The following is an 18737-nucleotide window of genomic DNA, read 5'->3' on the forward strand; positions in this document are numbered from 1 at the left end:
GTATATATGTATGTATGTATATATGTGTATGTGCATGTATGTATGTTTATATGTGTATGTATATTTGTATACATGTATATGTATGTATGTTTGCATGTATGTATGTATATATGTGTGTATGTATGCATGTAGTATGTATGTGTATATATTTATGTGTATGTTGTGTCTGTATATATGCTTGTATATACTATGTGTATATGTATGTAGTTGTATGTATGTATGTATGTAGTATGATTATATGTGTGTGTGTATGTATATATAAGTTTATACTTATACTTATGTGTGTATGTATGTATGTATGTATATTTGTGTAAGTCCATGTATGTATATAGTATGTATGTGTATATATGTATGTATGTGTAATTGCATGTATGTTCTTATATATGTATATATTTATTCATTCTTATATTTATTCTATGTATGTATGCGTGTATGTGTATATATTCATGTGTATGTTGTCTATGTATGTTTGTATGTGTATGTATGTGTATATATGTATGTATGTGTATATATGTGTATGTATATGTGTATATATGGCCAAGAGCTACTCACCTTTGTAACACTTTTTTCATAGCTTATTTCAAGCCAAACAAAGCCAATATGCCTTTTTTACCAGAACATGAGAGAAAATGCTGGCATCCACAACTCACCTTTTCTATTTCAGAATGCATTTATTTCTAGTCTTCCCAGATTATTAACTGGAAAACTTAAATGAAAAGCAGGTTTGGTCACCTCTGCTGGGTCCCTCCAGCCGCATCCGCTACAGCCGACTCCCTCTTTTGTGCCCGGAAAGAAGACAAAATGCCGTCACTTTTTCGTCAGCTTGGCACCACTGCTGAAATCAGTGTGCACAACACCACACACTCACCCGTCACTGTCCACATACATCTTCTGTGCTGCTTATCCTCATTATTGGTATGCTGGAGCCTTTTATACAGTATATACATATACATACTATACATATATATTGTGCATTGTTAAAGGGAAACAAAGATGAGACAGGTACATGAAAAAAATGCCATTGTCCACCTTGTTAAGCTTCTTTCTGAGGGTACAGTCACTACAAATAGTTTCTAGCCCTATTATCTATGTTGTTTTTTGGAAAATGATCATATATATTTTACATAATATTGCAACATTGAGTCCACATTTTCTCTTTTCAGATTAAATGAGATCATTAAGTCAGAGAACTGAAAACGGTGGCTTCAGTGTGTGTAGGCGTATGTGCACAACTGCCATTATAGAATAATGTCTTTTTTTCGCCATAAAAATTGTGTGGAATCAAACTGCATGTGCACATTTCTGTTTACTACTCCAGGGTTTATACACACAAAATGAAAAGTTGAAAGCCTGTAGCGCACCATTTGGAGGAAATATGCCATTTAACTGCAGAAAAACGTCACACGCTGAACATGCCCTGAGTGTGATGAGGTCTAGATTTGGATTTGGAACAGAGCCGCAGCGAGAGACACACTGGAGAAAATTGCTTCTCTTCCTGGCATTTCATAGAAACAAGCCCACGAGTTCAAATGTAATTGATTAGTTAAATGGTGTTCCTCTGCGTTTGATAATAACTTCATATAAAAGCCAACGAGCTCTGGGTAGCATTAAGATTGCACTTCAGTAACCTCAGGTAAAAGCCGCATGGCAAAATCGTATTTTTCTGGATAACATCAGTCACTGTCATTGTGTGGGTTGGAAGTGCCCTGGGTGAATCAAGTAGTTTCACCCCCACTAACACAGGGACCTGCATCTTTCCACCAGTCCAGCATTGAGCCTTTCGGATCCTTTAGAAACACTGCAGGCTAGTCCAGCAATGCTGGAGTAAGCAAAACTAATTCTGTGTAACCGGCCTCACCACATTTGTTTTGGAGGAACCGCACAAAACTGTATGTACACAAGGCACTAACATCAGTACAGTAGAGGGAGGTATGTTCAGGGACCACCAGCAAATGGAGAAAAATCGTAAGTAATTGCAACACCCATAAAAAATTTTCACACATGCACACCCACTCTCATTTTTTTCCTCTTTCATTCATAATCTAGCAGCTAGTATTAGTGGTGTGTCAGTCATGAACGAACGGGTGAAGAGATCAAGGTCACTGCCCCGAAAATACCCGTTCAGTCTGTTCAGTTGAAAATGCTTTATTTTTGGGTCGGCCGGAGAGTCACTTCACCGTTGCTTTTGCAGGGCGGGACTATCTGCGTGTTTGCCTGTCTTATCCTATCGTCGCGCCTCGCTCTGTGGGTGGGTGGGGTTAGCTGACTGAAAGACCGAGACCAAGAGATTGACCGTCACTTTCGGTGACTTTGCTCATTCCGTTCACAAAAAAGAACAAGTTCTTTTGACCCGTATGTTCTAAACCGACACACCACTAGTCATCACGTGTTGTTGCGCTGTTGAGTCGGAACGAACGTGAACATAAGTGAACGGACTGACTCGACACAGCTGACCAGGTTTATGCACAGCAAAGACCACAGGCTAACGACCAATTGACCGAAATGACGGAAATGAACAGATCTTTTTACTGAATGAACCAGAATGATCCGGTTCACTGAAATGAACGGTTTTGCCCACCAAAAGCTTTAAGACTACAGCCTTTAAAAGCCATAACGTTGGCCAAAATGTGTATCCAATATCAGGTATTCATAATGTTTTGATGAAAAAAACAGATAAAGCGTCCTCTCCTTGAACGCGGTCTTATTGAAGAGCTGCATAGGCAAGGCCATTCATAGCGCACCGTCCTGCTGAGGTTGGACGCAGTAAGACAGTCATTTTGAACTTTTTTCAAGTATCCTGAGGGTTACAGAACAAAAAAGGTGCAATGGTAGACACAACAAAATTTCACCGGCGAATCAGATTGGCAGTCCGTTAAGACACGGGACCATCCTCGGCCAAAATGAAGGTTGTTACTGGTGCAGAGTGTAGTTTAATAACCATCAGACAGCATGTGCGAAAGAACAAAAAATGTCTTCAAAGGCCTAGTCTCTTTCAATGCTGCTTAATTGCCCGTTTGGAATTTGCACCAAATCTGTTACAATGAAAACTGGAAGAAGGATTTTTTCTCTGATGGGCTCCAGCATACTCCCGCAACCCAAGTGAGGATAAGGGGAATTGAAAATGGATGGATGGAATGGGGGACTAAATAACATGATGGACTAAAGAACATACCTAGCAGGCGGAAGTAGGTTAAATTAACATAACGAGCAAGTTACCGGTAAGCAAGCTCACCAAGCTCCCAATCTCATTCCACATTACTGAATCTATTGAAAGCAGCATATATATTTAGTGTTTACTGTTAGTGTGAATTAACATTAAAAATGTTAAAAATTATATATACAATCTGACATGATACTTGATACTTTTCTTTAACTAAATCCATATGCCTTCCCTCATTTTATCACCATGGATACCGCTTGCTTCAGCCTCACAGCTGTCACTTTTGTCTACTTGTTTCAGAGGAAAAAAACTCAACTAACAAGTGTATCACAGAGTCAAGGTTTAAACTTGAGCAAACTCAAGGGTTTACAAGTAGAGTTTTAAATCTAAATTGGTACTTAAAACTGTGTGAGTTACCTCAAACCATACAATATATAGACAGTATAGTCACTATACTATACAGACAGTATAGTGCCTGGACAAGAGTGGCTTTTCAATTCTAATTCGGATCAGAAGTGTTTATACTGTCTGGTTCAAATGACCACACACCTTTTGTTCTCCCATGTTGTCCCGTTTGAAAAAGCTTCAATGGCAGTGTCAGCAGAATAATGTGAATTCCTTGGTTATAAATGGAATAGCTTCATAATTATCAGCACAGAAAACCTGTTTACAACTTTCTAAATATGTTTTTTAACATTATTAGTGCACTTTAAACATGAAATCACGTGCTTGTGTGTGTTGCTGTAAATGTGTTCCATTGGGGATCTGAATGGCAGGTTAACAGGAAGTGACATCAGAGCTGTGTTAAACCAAACCTGCAATAAAAGCCTGTTGTTCCGACGATGTCTGATTCTTGTGTGTCTCAATGATCATTACAGTAACATTACTGACACCTTGTGGCCACAGTATATAATACTACATATTTTAAACATCATGTGAATGCCTTATGTTTGTATTTTAGCTAATTCTGTTATTTCTATGCTTGAAAATGATTAATCTAGGCAATACAATACAATACAAACGCAAACATGCAGACTTTCCCCTTGGAATTCTATATAAGCACATTCCGGCACATAAGTTCATTTCGATCCTTAAAAGTACTTGAAGATACATCGTTTCCTCAGGATTTATAAATATGCATTTTTCATTCAATGAGTTAATGTTTTATAACCTGCAAAGCATGCTGGGAAGCCCACATGCCCGGACTACAAACGTATTATTATCAGAATCAGGTTTGTTGCCAGGTATAGTTCATACAATACGTTGGTGCAACATTTATTAAGGGTGTCACAAGGTCTCATTGTCACGCCCTGTGCAGGTTCCCATGTGACAGTTTGATTGTGTTTCCTGTCTGGGCTTTGGTTTCCGTTTTTGACACTTATTTTGTATTGGACTTCCTGTTTTGCCTCGTCTGCCTCCGTTGTCATAGTCACCCACACCTGTCCCTAATTTCAGTGTCTATTTACTTCAGGTGTGTGCTTCTCCCTGTGTGGGATCATTATAGTTTGTTCTTCTGCTACCTGAGTTGCCTTTTTCCTGCTGCTGCAATTTTAGCTAAAATAAATATTTTTACCTGCATTTGGTCCTGCTCTCTGCATCCGGGGGTCGCATCGCAACACAGACATGCCGAATCGTGACACTCATGTCAAATCTCATGAGATTAAAATGTGACAAGACTCCTCATTCATTAAAAAAAAAATATATATATATATATATATATCTCGGGGGGGGGGGACTAGGCTTTTTGACAATAATAAATAAACTCATTAATGAACTTGATGACGTTGTCGGCCTCTGTATATTGTCATATGCATGCATGTCTGTTTCCTTCGTCTCTGTACTCCAAACAGGCAGGTAGAGGCTTCACTATGTGTATTAGTTTCAGCACCTAGCGGGGTTTGTTCCACAGAACAATGGCACGAACAGAGTGAGTCCTCTTTGTCACGGTGGGTTGAGGCGGGGCAGCTAGTATACACACAGAGGCCAGAAGTGTGTAACGTGGAAATTGAATTGGTAGATTACAATATATTGTCATATCCTTTTCATTGTACTTACTATTGTTATTTCAAAAAGGTACATGTTGAATACAGGAAGTGAACAAATGTATTAGCAATTGATGTGAAAGTGGATTGTAATACATTATGTGATGTATTCCAGTCTAAATTCAAATCCTCACCATTAAAACAGCAGAAGTTGAGACCCTGTTGGGGGGGGGGGCAGCGGTGAGTAGCGAACATCTTTTGGCTATATACATAACTGCTTGTCACCGGTTGGGTGTGGACATTAAAGGACACGTCGAGTGAGCGATGGACTCCCACTCAAAGTCTTAAATTCCACGCCTCTTCTTTCTGCAGGATGCAGGGCCTGTGTTTTTTTAAAGCAGGTGCTGTTGGTTTGGGCCATCAGTTTCCCCCCCCTGACAGTTTGGAGGCGAGGAGCAGTCGGCTGAGGCGTTCCATTGAGGAAGTAGCACATGTCATCATTGTGGTTAAGTGGCGGAGAGGAGGAGAGACATGCTGGATGAGTCATGATGGGACAGAGACGTAGAAGGCAGGGATGTGTGTGTGTGTGTGTGTGTGTGTGTGTGTGCATGTGCATTATTACCGTCTCCGCCACAGCTTTACCTCCGATTGTCCTATGCTTTTCCACTTATATGAAAATGAATGCAGGCCACACACACACACACACACACACACACACACACGCACATGCACACATGCAGCTCGCATGCACACAGATACCAGCTCAATATTAATTTAGTTAGATTGTAATTGTCCAGGCAGAACTAGAGACTGACACAAAGAAATTACACATAACCGTGAGTTATTGATTTTGTGTTGGGTGCAGAGGGTGTGAAATAAATTGAAAGTATTACTGCAGCATAGAGCGAAGTGTGCTGTGTCGACAAGAACATAATGTATACCGTTTAAATGGTCCCTCTAACATGGCTAGCAATTACAGTTGCCCATTGAAAAGCAGGGAGATTCAATCAGGCAAAGTTGAAGCTCATAACAGTGGTGAGGCGGGGTTAATTAGCAGATTTGGCTCTAACCAACCACGAAGGAAGTTGAAGGGTTGAAGGATAATGTTTGTTTAGATACACAAGCACAGTGTCCGGCGATAATGTCTCCATTGACTATTGATCACGGCGGCGTGCGCCGTTCACGCTGTATCTCCTCCAGCATATGTGCTGCATCCACTCCACCTTTCCCCTCCCCTCTTTGCTTTGTCCAAGCATCCAAGAAAAATCTGTCACCCACCCCATCATGCCCCCCCACATCCCTCCTCCACTACCACCACCACCCATCACGTATCTTCACGCCTGCTTTCTCTTCTGTCGGCCTCTGCTCCTTCCTCTCAGCATCCCCATTCACTTCTCCCTCATCCCTGTCTTCAAGCCCTCCGTCTTTCTTTCTCTCACTTGAATATAAGCGTAAGGTACAGAGACGCCACCCCCCGTCTCCAACACCACCACCACCACCACCCTCCCCGACACACACAGCCCTTCACTCTTTGCATTATCTTTCCCGGAAATTGCATTTCCAGCACAGCCTGGGCCCCATTATGAAGAGGGAGCGACATGCTGTAACCTTTTTAAAAAGCCATTAGTGATGCACCTGCCCCTCCCCCCCTCCTCTCCCTCCTTCACAGCACCCATCCCTGAGACACCCCCCCCCCCACCACCACCACCACCACCACAACTAAACCTCACCCTTTATGCATATATCCCCAACCCCCTTTTCTCCCTTGTTTTACCCTCCCTGACCCCTCCCCACCCTCATGGCAGCTGTAATGTTATTAGGCCGATTCTACAGCCATTATTCAGCCAGCTCCACTCGCCCCAGCTGAACATGGAGCAGACGCAGAGGGAGAAGCACAGGGCAACGGCTACAGCGATAAGTGTACAAAGGGTTATGTGTAACGTTCATCTGGATGCATGGATGGATGGAAAAATCATAGTCATCGTATGCATAGGCTGGACAGTAGATGCCCGCTATTGGCGGCTTTTACGTTCCAGAATCACCCATAAATAGCACATAGATGTAGATGTCATATGACATCAGTCAGCTGACTCCTGCTCCCTCCGCGGAGTTTCCAGCTACACGTGGCAATGCAACCTTCATCTTTATTATTTTGATTATGAATAAAGATGATGCTTATGTCTGTTCACTTGTAGTTGTATAGAATAAATGTTTGAAAATGTGTATTGTTTGATACTGTTGCTTGGCGTCCACTGAAGAACTCCACTAAAGAAATAGTGTTTTCTACCTGCCTGTTTCTTAATCTATTATTTCATAATGAAATGAAAAATGTGCCAATTGCTGAAAGCTTTTTAATATGTTGCCTTGACTTCGGCTGCATTATCTTTTGCATAATTGTTTTCAATCCTTGTATATTTGTAATATTTGATAGCAAATGCTAAGTAGGTATAATACATGAACTGTGTGTCCCAGTGAACGCTACGTAGCTATTTTGACTGACATATTACCGATGCTCAGGTTAGGTACACAGCTATTGAGGAATTATGAGTAATTATTTTTATTGCCATATTGAATTTTATGATATCATCTACTTTGAAATAATAACTGTCAATATTTACAGTAGTATTTCAAAGATTTTATGTAGAATGAGGTAGATTATTTTGACTTTTGAAGTGTATGCGCCAGTGAAATATACAGTATGTATAACATATATAAATATATACTCTTTTTTTAAATAAACATTCATTCATTCATTTTCTAACGCTTATCCTCACAAGGGTCACGGGGGTGCTGGAGCCTATCCCAGCTGTTTTCAGGCAAGAGGCGGGGTACATCCTGGACTGGTCGCCAGCCAATCACAGGGCACATATAGACAAACAACCATTCACACTCACATTCATACCTATGGACAATCATAGTCACCAATAGTAAGTGATGGACTGGTGGACTCAACTCCAAGTTTGGATCAACATTTCCTGAGTGACTGTTTGTATTACCTACACCAAACCCAGCGTGGTTTATTTTTCTGTTTGTGTTCAAAATAAACTTGAAAAGTTCTGAATGGATTTGGATGAATTTTTCAGGAAATGTCGGGAATGGGATATGGAAGCACTGGTTCAATTTTGGGGGTGATCCGGGTCGGCGTCTGGATCTAGGAATTTTTTAAAGGATTCTTTAACATTGTGATATAGGACCATTTTCAGCATTTGTGTAGAGAACGCCACAAAAAATACCCAGAGCGCTTTGGAAAAAAAATACAAGACAAGTTTTCAACATTTTCTAAAATATATCAAAGATTGATCTACAGTACATAATGGAAAAATTCCAGATACTATGATGCTTTAGTTCCTGTGTGTATACTCTTATTTTGGAGTTATGCCCTGCTTTGCCCTGTTTGGTATTCTCCTGTGTTACGCAAGTTTCTGCTTCCCTTCTATTTAGTTTAGGTGTGCTCTCTGTTGGAGCATTGTCATTATACTGCTCTTGTATGGATTCCTGCCGCTGCATAGCAGCCTTTTTCATTTCACTTTCCGTCTAATTTCTCGCATCCTGGGGCCGTCCCCACAACACTGCAAGCCAAAATGTGACATTTTCATCATAAGACAACAAATGAAGCTTTAAACATGTAACAAACATGGCTATATTATATATAGCCATGACACATTGGAATCTAGAGTGTCTTCAAAAGCGATGCAGTTGGATCCATTACGGAAAGTGTGATTTTTGTGAATAACTACTGAACTAATATTAATATCATTCATTCATTTTCTACCGCTTATCCTCAAGGGTTGTGAGGGTGCTGGAGCCTATCCCAGCTGTCTTCAGGCGAGAGGCCGGGTACTGAACTGGACAATTTGGAGTCGCCAATTAACCTAGCATGTTTTTGGAATGTGGGAGGAAACCGGGTAGAACATGCAAACTCCACACAGAGATGGCCGAGGGTGGAATTGAACTTGGGTCTACTAGCTGTGAGGCCTGCGCGCTAACGACTCGGCTGCTGTGCAGCTATATATTATCATTATGAATCTAATTGCTAATAGTATGTTTTCATGGTGGGCTGCACGGCAATCGTGGTTAGCATGCAGGCATCACAGCTAGGAGACCCGAGTTCGATTCCACTCTCGGCCATCTCTGTGTGGAGTTTGCATGTTCTCCCCGTGCATGTGTGCAGGGTTTTCCTCGGGTACTCCGGTTTCCTCCCACATTCCAAAAACATGCTAGGTTAATTGGCGACTCCAAATTGTCCATAGGTATGAATGTGAGTGTGAATGGTTGTTTGTCTATATGTGCCCTGTGATTGCCTGGCGATCAGTCCAGGGTGAGATAGGGTCCAGCACCCCGCAATCCTCGTGAGAATAAGTGGTAGAAAATGATTTTTGTCATGGTCAATGAACCTAAATATGTAGATAAAATAAATGTAGGAGTAACATTTATGGTGTAAATCACGATATGGGGGGAACTATGGTGCTCGGCGGAGGTCTTCTTAGTTATCCATCCATTTCTATACGGCTTATCCTCACCAGGGTCGATGGATTTATGGTTGGGTATCCGTGTACAGACGTGTGTACATGAGCGTGTCTCTACAGATGGTAGGATATACGAGTCATAAAGGTGAATGAATTCAGCAGAACATCAAGAAACTGAGTCGGAGGCGGGGGAGCGCATTTGATAAAAGGTAAACAACGAAACATCCGCTGTAGCGCTCTAGCCCCCATGTCTGCTGTTGTCTTTGGGCCTTCTTCTCACAATCACAACACAAACAGCGACTGTAACACCCGAGCCACACATGTCGATACGCAGCATACGCAGCAGAAGAAACTCAATACACAGTTAGTCAGCCTGTCAAAGAAGCACGGTTGTTGTTGCACTGTCATGTTGTGTTGTCGTTTTGGACCACACTGGCTGCATTATCGTCCAATTAGCATGCAGAGGCGAGCCAAAGAGGGCAGTAAAGAGAGAGAGAGAGTAGAGTGCCAGGGAGTACTAGCAGAAAGCCAGCGAGTGGGATGAGACAAACCAGGCACACACACGCAGACACTAAATCCAATTGCATGGACAGGTTCCAGGAAGCGGCTAGTGAACGATATAGAAGAGGAGAAGGTGGTGAAGGAAGAATCTCTTTTTTTTTTTCCTCCTCTTCTAGTTCTTCTCCGTAAAGCCGAATGCAGCAGCTGCAGCTTAACTGTACTGTACGAGCCATCTCTCCGACACAATAGAGCTGCTGCATGGCTCAGCCCACTAAACGACTGTCAATGTGATGGAGGTGCTGCACTTTGCAAGAGGCATATCGCACAGAAACCCAGAGGACGCAAATCTATTAAAAAAATATTGTTCGATTCTGACCACTTCATAAACCCCCGCTAGCGCACAGGAGGTTGTTAATTAAAGTCATTATTAGGATACATCGAGCTAGCTCTATTTATCTCGTCTCCACCCTCTCCTTCCTGCTTCCTCTGTCTCCAGACGCTGAAACCAAACCCCTCGACAGACGCCCTGCCGATCGATATAATGACATCATCAGGGATGGACATCATCAGTGGGCCGAGGGTGGGGTGCTGATCTGAAAAAACACCGACTTGCCAACACACACATATCCACACACACACACACACACACACACACGGAGGACAAGAGAGCCTGACCCAAGCGCCGCATTCCTCATATTACTTGGCGCCTGTACAAGCGCTGCCTACCTGCTGCTACTACTGTAGTAAATCTGACTGATGACAGGCTCAGGACCTCTTCCACTCACGCGTGAACATATGGACACACACTGAGCTAATAGACAATGAGAACATTCCCCTTGAGGGAGCCGGCCACGTTGATAGATTTATGTACAGTCAGTTGCATCTGTCATATTTTAACCCAGCTATCAGGATGAATGAAAAACAAGTCAATCACCGTCATAATTGTGTGTGATCAAGCATTTAAAATGAACAACGTAAAAGCGTGAATGTCACTCTCTGCTGATGAATGTGACAACCTTTTCAAATCCCGGCTGGTTGACTGACGGAACGAGTGATCGCCTCACGGAGCTGCCGAGTCGCTGATTGAAGCCGAGCGAGGTTGTAGATGTGTTTTTTTTGTTTTTTTTTTCTATATTGGTATGGCTTGAATGACGCGGGTACCGTGGTCAAGGATGGATGTGAGGTGGACGTAGCGCACGGCGGACTCAAGTATTGATGGTCTTCATTTTTTTAATGCTTCTGTTGCCACGGTGACATAGTGGTTAGCATGTTGGACTTTCAGGCAGGAGATTGAGGGTTCAAATTTATCTTTGAGCATTTTCTGAGTTTGCATCCTCCAGTCCAGGGTGTAGCCCGCCTCTGGCATAATTGCATATTATTATAATATAATCATGTTTTTGTCTGAATATTTTTGCCTTATTCTCAAAATTACAGATGTTTTTTTTGTATTTCTGCAATTTTTTAAACTATTTCAAATGTTCTTCCTGTAATTATGACTTTATTCCCCATATTTGGACTGTAATTCCATATTGTAACCCGAGTAAATATAGTACCATAATTGTATAACTTTTTAAATTATTATGGGAATAAAGTTGAAATTACGAGAACATTTTTAAAAGTTTAAAATAAAAAAAAACTTACTTTTTTTTTTTACAAAAACAAAGTTAAAATGTCATCAAAATAAAGCCAATATTAAGAGGAAAAAAATGCAAGGTTGAAATAATTGGGAAATGTAAAACAACAAACTATTATGAGAAAATGTCAAAATATTCATTTATTTTCTTTAATTAATTTATTTATTTATTCATTCATTCATTCATTCATTTTCTACCGCTTATCCTCACAAGGGTTGTGGGGGTGCTGGAGCCTATCCCAGCTGTCTTCGGGCGAGAGGTGGGGTACACCCTGGACTGGTCGCCAGCCAGTCACAGGGCACATATAGACAAACAACCATTCACACTCACATTCATACCTATGGACAATTTGGAGTCGCCAATTAACCTAGCATGTTTTTGGAATGTGGGAGGAAACCGGAGTACCCGGAGAAAACCCACGCATGCACGGGGAGAACATGCAAACTCTACACAGAGATGGCCGAGGGTGGAATTGAACCCTGGTCTCCTAGCTGTGAGGTCTGCACGCTAACCGAGAAAATAATATACAAAGATTATTAAAGAAGACAGCTGAAATATTTTGAAAATAAAAAAAAAATACAGCACAAATATGGGGGGAAAGGTTCCTAGTAATAATACGCTTTTCCACTTATATCAAATCTATCATTTTTCAGTATGTGGCCCTCGGAGGAAAACATCTGGACACCCAGACGTTTGTAAAATACTCAATCATTGTTGGCACTAGCGGTTGGACATAATAAAACGTAGACATGATGTATAAATCTCATCATTCTTGCGTCTCAGCTGTAAAGCTTGCTAATATTATACTTCTGGTGTGGCCTGGTGTGCACATCTCAGGAGGGATTTGGTTCCACCGCTCTTTACATTTATTGTCCAAATTATTGATCTCAATTTCAGTGGGATTAAGGTCCAGAGACTGGCCAGACCACTACAGGTTTTTCCATGTGCTCCTTTGTTGGTTTGACCATATGTTTTGGGTCATTGTCTTCCTGGAAGACTCATTCATACAACATCAGTTTCTAGTGTTCTGGCTTGGACCAAGATGTTGTCGTCCAAAATTTTCTACAGTATAAGGTTTGTCGGATCCCTGAATTCTGTGAAGTCTTCTTATTCGGCTTAACAGCCCCAAAAGGAGGATGATTCTTGGGGTTTTATTCGCCATTTCTCTTCTTCCAAACACATTAAGTCCAGTTCATTCCAGACAATCACATTCTCTAAAGACTTTTGTGGATCATTTAACTGCCCATTGACAGGATCTTATGCTGACTGAAGTGTGTTATCTAGTATTGGTTTTCTTGGTGACTGATAAACTCCTTTGCTGTCAACAACAACAAGATCTGATATGCAATTCCGGACTGATCCCTAGCCTTTTTCAGAACCATCCTTACCCTATAAAAGGTTACATCTTGCATGCAAGCATTTGCTGTTGTGTTCTTTTAGAGGTTCTTATGAAACCTGCTGAAATTGAATATAGCATTCATGCCCGTAAAGACGTTCAGTAAACTTCTGACCCCGTGTTTCATCGCAGTGTGGCTTGTATTCATCTTCAAAGAGTGTAGAACATACAGTATACGACCACAGCCGTCTCAATGAATTGCTTGTGCATTTATCGATGTCCTGCTGCCCGAATCCGATTGGAAGAATCATGAGTTGCAACATGAAATAATGTTTCATGACTCAATTAAAGCCTTTCTGAATATCCATTTGTCAAAGTAAGTTGCCTTCAGTGGGTGTTATGCTAAAGAGGGTCCCCGGACCGGCGGGTATATCTCCTGGCATCAATCACGCTCCTTTGGGTGGACAAGCCTATCCAGCACAGCACAAATGGACCATCCTCTATCGACTTTGAGCTCCCTTATCATCTGAAGGAAGGCAGCAGCTGTGGTGTAGACATCTGCAATTTTCTCAAGTATTTGCCGAGGATCAATTGTGTCAAAGGCCCCCACAAGAAAAGCCTTTTTTTTTGTTGTTGTGCACACTCTGAAGTGGTGGGCTGCCGGTGGTCCATTATTAAAATCTCTTCCTTGTGTGCTGGGTAGTTCCCTAGCTTGTTGTGTTCACCCTAAGGTTTATAATTTAGCCGAAATGACCCTTATGCACTGATGAATGCGAGACAAGAGGAACTCAGCCAGCAGCACCATTGCAGTGTGAACGTCCATTTTTTGGTCTGAATCTGGACAATGCTGCTAATACAGGAATGTATTAAGTCGCTACGGCATCAAAGAAACAGTCCATCTATTGTCTCTTTGTCAGCAGCCAACAGATATTTACATAACTCCTACATCTGGTAGGATTTCCACAAGATCTTTTACATTTCTCACATCATAAATTTAGATGTCCATGTACGAGAACTCTCGACCTCTGACCGTTCACACCAGAGTAGAGGTGGTTGTGGAGGGGGCTGCAGGAACCAGAGTGTTTTTTGGCCGAGATGAGAAGTATGCAGATTTACCCTGTACACAACTGAAGATTTATGTAAGTATTTTATCAAAATAAATGTGCTATAGTGCTCCACTGGGATCCTAAATGGAATACTTGCATAGTTAAACCATTAGAAAAAAAATTATTTTGGCATTATTAGAGCCCTCTAGACATGATATAACATCCCTATAGCCACCTTTTCATTAATTTTCTACTGCTTATCCTCACGAGGGTCGCGGGGGTGCTGGAGCCTATCCCAGCTGTCTTCAGGCGAGAGGCGGGGTACACCCTGGAGTGGCCGCCAGCCAATCACATGGCAGGCAGAAGATTGAGGGTTCAAATTTATCTTTGAGCATTTTCTGAGTTTGCATCCTCCAGTCCAGGGTATATCCCACCTTTTGCATAATATTATTATAATATAATCATGTTTTTGTCTTAATATTTTTGCTTTATTCTCAAAATTACAGATGTTTTTTTTTTGTATTTCTGCTATTTCTTTAAACTATATCACATTTTCTTCCTGTAATTATGACTTTATTCCCTATAATATTTGGACTGTAATTACATATTTTAACTTGAGGAAATATAGTAATAATAAATAATAATACATTTTATTTGTATAGCGCTTTTCAAAATACTTTACAGAAGAATGGAGTTGAATAAAATCCATTAAACAGAGTAAAAGATACATTAAAATACAACATTCATTCGTTAATACACAGTTAAAACATGAGTAAAAGCGGGGCGGGGCACAGCAGTCAGGTATAAAAGGTTAGACATAAAAAACAGATTTAAAGAGGTGGGTTTTGAGTTGTTTTTTGAAACTGGGAAGGTCAGGGCAAGCACGGAGTGAATGGGGCAAAGAGTTCCAGAGGGTGGGGGCAGCGATGGAGAAGGGTCTGTGTGCCATAATAGTATAACTTTTCAAATTATTATGGGAATAAAGTTGAAATTACGAGAACATTTTTTAAAGTGTAAAATAAAAAAACAAACAACTTAAAATGTTATTAGAATAAAGCCAATAATTAAGAAAAAAAATTCAAATGCAAGGTTGAAATAATTAGGAAATGTAAAAAATAACCTGCAGAATAAAGTCAAAGTATTGCAAGAAATTGTCAAAATATTAATTCATTTTCGACCGCTTATCCTCACGAGGGGGTGCTGGAGCCTATCCCAGCTGTCTTCGGGCGAGAGGCGGGGTACACCCTGGACTGGTGGCCAGCCAATCACAGGGTACATATATGTAGACACACAACCATTCACACTCACATTCATACCTATGGACAATTTGGAGTCGCCAATTAACCTGGCATGTTTTTGGAATGTGGGAGGAAACCGGAGTACATGCAAACTCCACACAGAGATGGCCGAGGGCTGCATTTTTCGTCCCTCCGTGTCCTTTCTCTGCCATGCAATGCAGCAAGAAACAGGAAACGGCACATATTCTATCAGAGAACATGTCACATTGGAAACTTACTGTCATTTTGAGTTAACTTGTATACAATAGCAATAAATTACATCTCCGTACAAAACGATTCTTAAACAATAGAGATGAATAATCACATTTAATGAGGTTCAAAACAAAGCAACGTGTGCTCACACTTGAGGAAAATGTAAGCATCTCATCTCATTTGTGGGAATAATTGGCCAATCTTATAGTGACAATGAAGAGCCCTCCACAGGCTGCTCTGACTTTTAGGCAGCAAAATTACAGACATGTCCATCCACCGACCACTTTAACCTCACATTGATAGGAAAAGGCAGCAGAGTGTCACTCAGACATTATCAGCGCCGTGTTGGATGTCAAAATGAAGCCATTCATTCCACCATTTGCCCCCTTCAAAAGCACTTTACACTATGAATCAACCGATATGAAATAAACGCAATGAGATTTGTTTTATTATTGTGGTGAATGCGTTATGCAAGGGGAACTTTCTTGACATAAATATTGATTTAGCAGTTTTTTGTTTTCATTTATTTAATAGCAGCAAAATATACACCGAGCGGGGAATTACATTGAAATTATATTCAAATGTGTTTCTGTCAACCAGGAAATGTATTCATTACATTGGTTGCACCCTACCTCTTTTTCAAAGCATATTTTGTGGGGACTCTGACGTGCCACTCAGATGTAAATTGGAATATTCAACAACATTTTTCAACATTTACGTCCCGTCTTTTCATATAAGGTTGATGTGGCTGGGTTGCTCACTTCTGCTTCACTTCCGGTATTCGGAAAATGGGGAAAACATTCAATGCTGTCACATTCACACTCGGTATGTTTATACAACGTTTGGCAGATTCATGCGAATAATGGTGAAATGATTTGCTTCACTTGTGCTAATGTGCATGATGTGTTGCATAAAGACATGAAATAGTTGGAAAACAAGGCGATCAAACACCCGTGTAAGCTTGTCTTCTGCATCGGTCATAATGAATGTAGCAGCTGAAAATAATGCCTTCAACCAAATCAGCCCGTGTAAATACATTCTGGTATGTACGCCGTCTTTGAATAAGATTTTTCATAGTCAAATCGAATTTTTGCCCATCGCTGACTAATCGTCAAATGTTTTGTTTGTTTTTTTTTCCAGCAAGTTGGCATATTACTAGGGATGTCTTCAAGTGCAAATGGGAATTTATGTTGTCAGAAAAGTGCACATCAAGGCTTAAAAAACAACTTAGATTCCAATCCACAGAATTACCCGTTTTAAATGATACACTGTTGGTTGTTGTCGTGTGATACACAACAAACTTCTTGGGTTCATCTATAAAGTATGCTTTTTCTACTTTTCTGACCTCTAAATGTAGTTAGAATGTTGTATTCTTGTGTTAAACAATGTCAAACAGGAGCCAACACTTTGTGTTAAAAAGAAAGACACAGCCGAATGGGTGCAGATCCTGGAAGATCTACAACGGTTTCTATGGTGTGTAACTGAAGTCCACAAATCAATACAAATATCCATACATTTTCTACCGCTTATCCTCACTAGGGTCAAAAGGCGGGGTACACCCTGGACTGGTGGCCAGCCAATCACAGGGCACATATAGACAAACAACCATTCACACTCACATTCATACCTATGGACAATTTGGAGTCGCCAATTAACCTAGCTTGTTTTTGGAATGTGGGAGGAAACCGGAGTACTCGGAGAAAACACATTCAAAATACTTTCAAAAATAATATGTAAAACTGCATGAACCGTAGTCAACACTTATTTCCTAGCTCTAACCCAACATGTAGTAGAACATCACTGCCATCTATAACCCACACCATGAACATAAGTATCATAAGTATACAATATTGTACATTTGTCACTATAATACAATATGGATCTCATAATGCAGAGGCGACAAGAGGTAAGTTTTCACAGTCTGGAACATAAATCTAGGGTGCCAAGCAAACAAAAGGCAAAAACAAGAATAATGCTCACCATCCTGGCGGAGATCGTTAACATGCTGCAAACGGACACGGCTGGACTGGATGGCATGGAGTATGACCAACAGCAAACTCAGGCAGAGTAGGCAGGAGTGGTGGCAACATGTGGCATACTAGAGTATCAAGCTTGAGGTGGGAATCACCAAGGTGAGCCTTGAAGGATGATTATGATGATAGGGACCAGCTGCACATGTCCTGTAGCTCCGCCCACCTCGAGGAAGTCGAAACAAGAAAAAGCCAGCCAATCACAGGGCACATATAGACAAACAACCATTCACACTCACACCTATGGATAATTTTGAGTCACATGTTTTTGGAAAACCCATACAAACTCCACACAGAGCTGACCGAGCTGGGAATTGAACCCAAGTCTCCTAGGTGTGAGGCCTGTGACTAACCACTTGGCTGTGAGTTGACTATAACTACCTAGAGTTTCACAGTAAGGTGTATCACCCACTTGAATTTCTTTTGGCTATACACACAATACTGGTTGTATAATATACGTATTTGGTGTTCATTGAATACTTGGCCACTTATACAGTTGGAGTATTTCGATGAAGTATCAACCAACAAATCAAGTAACAAATCTATAGTTTAAAGGGGGGCTATCATGCTCATTTTCTGTCCTTTGTATTGCATTATGGACTCCTATAGAGGAGCGATAACCCGCACGGAAAGCTTTCTAGATCTTTCAGGTTCTGTAAATCTTTCTGCACTTTTTCCATGGATTTCCCGCTTCCCGCCCAAACGGTTTATTTAATTTACTCCTCTCCGCTGTGATTGGTCACACTCCTAAATGTATCCCGAGGACTTCTGGACAGCTGCCGAGTTAATTTTGTTTGAATACATACAGGACACTGATATATTACTTACAGCTCACTCCTCTGACTCTTCAACACAACCAAGTAACGTTGGAAAGGTGTTGGACAACAGTTTAGCAGAGTCCAGCTTCGCCCACGTTTACAAAACAGTACTGTGTGGCATTGACAGATGAGCATATTTTTCGCTTGCTGGCTGGGAATCACAAACACCAACCACTTTTGCTTGATACTTGCCCTTTCAGGAAAGTGAAACAAAATTGTTCTTTTACACTGGAATAAACATTTGCAGTGTGCCATTGCTACAGTCAACGGTGCT

The 18737-nt window shown here is 41.1% G+C and overlaps 1 long non-coding RNA gene across 1 annotated transcript in view; it reads right to left on the bottom strand.

Annotated features, from left to right (window-relative positions):
• The window catches only part of LOC131103838 (uncharacterized), a 26745-nt gene extending 9007 nt beyond the window's left edge, over positions 1 to 17738 (bottom strand). Inside the window, exon 1 of the long non-coding RNA XR_009119693.1 lies at positions 17596 to 17738. This is a non-coding gene — a long non-coding RNA (uncharacterized LOC131103838). The remainder of the gene's footprint in view (positions 1 to 17595) is intronic.
• Between the last annotated feature and the right edge of the window lie 999 nt (positions 17739 to 18737).

Source organism: Doryrhamphus excisus, chromosome 15 (assembly GCF_030265055.1).
Source record: "Doryrhamphus excisus isolate RoL2022-K1 chromosome 15, RoL_Dexc_1.0, whole genome shotgun sequence".
Classification (NCBI taxonomy): domain Eukaryota; kingdom Metazoa; phylum Chordata; class Actinopteri; order Syngnathiformes; family Syngnathidae; genus Doryrhamphus; species Doryrhamphus excisus.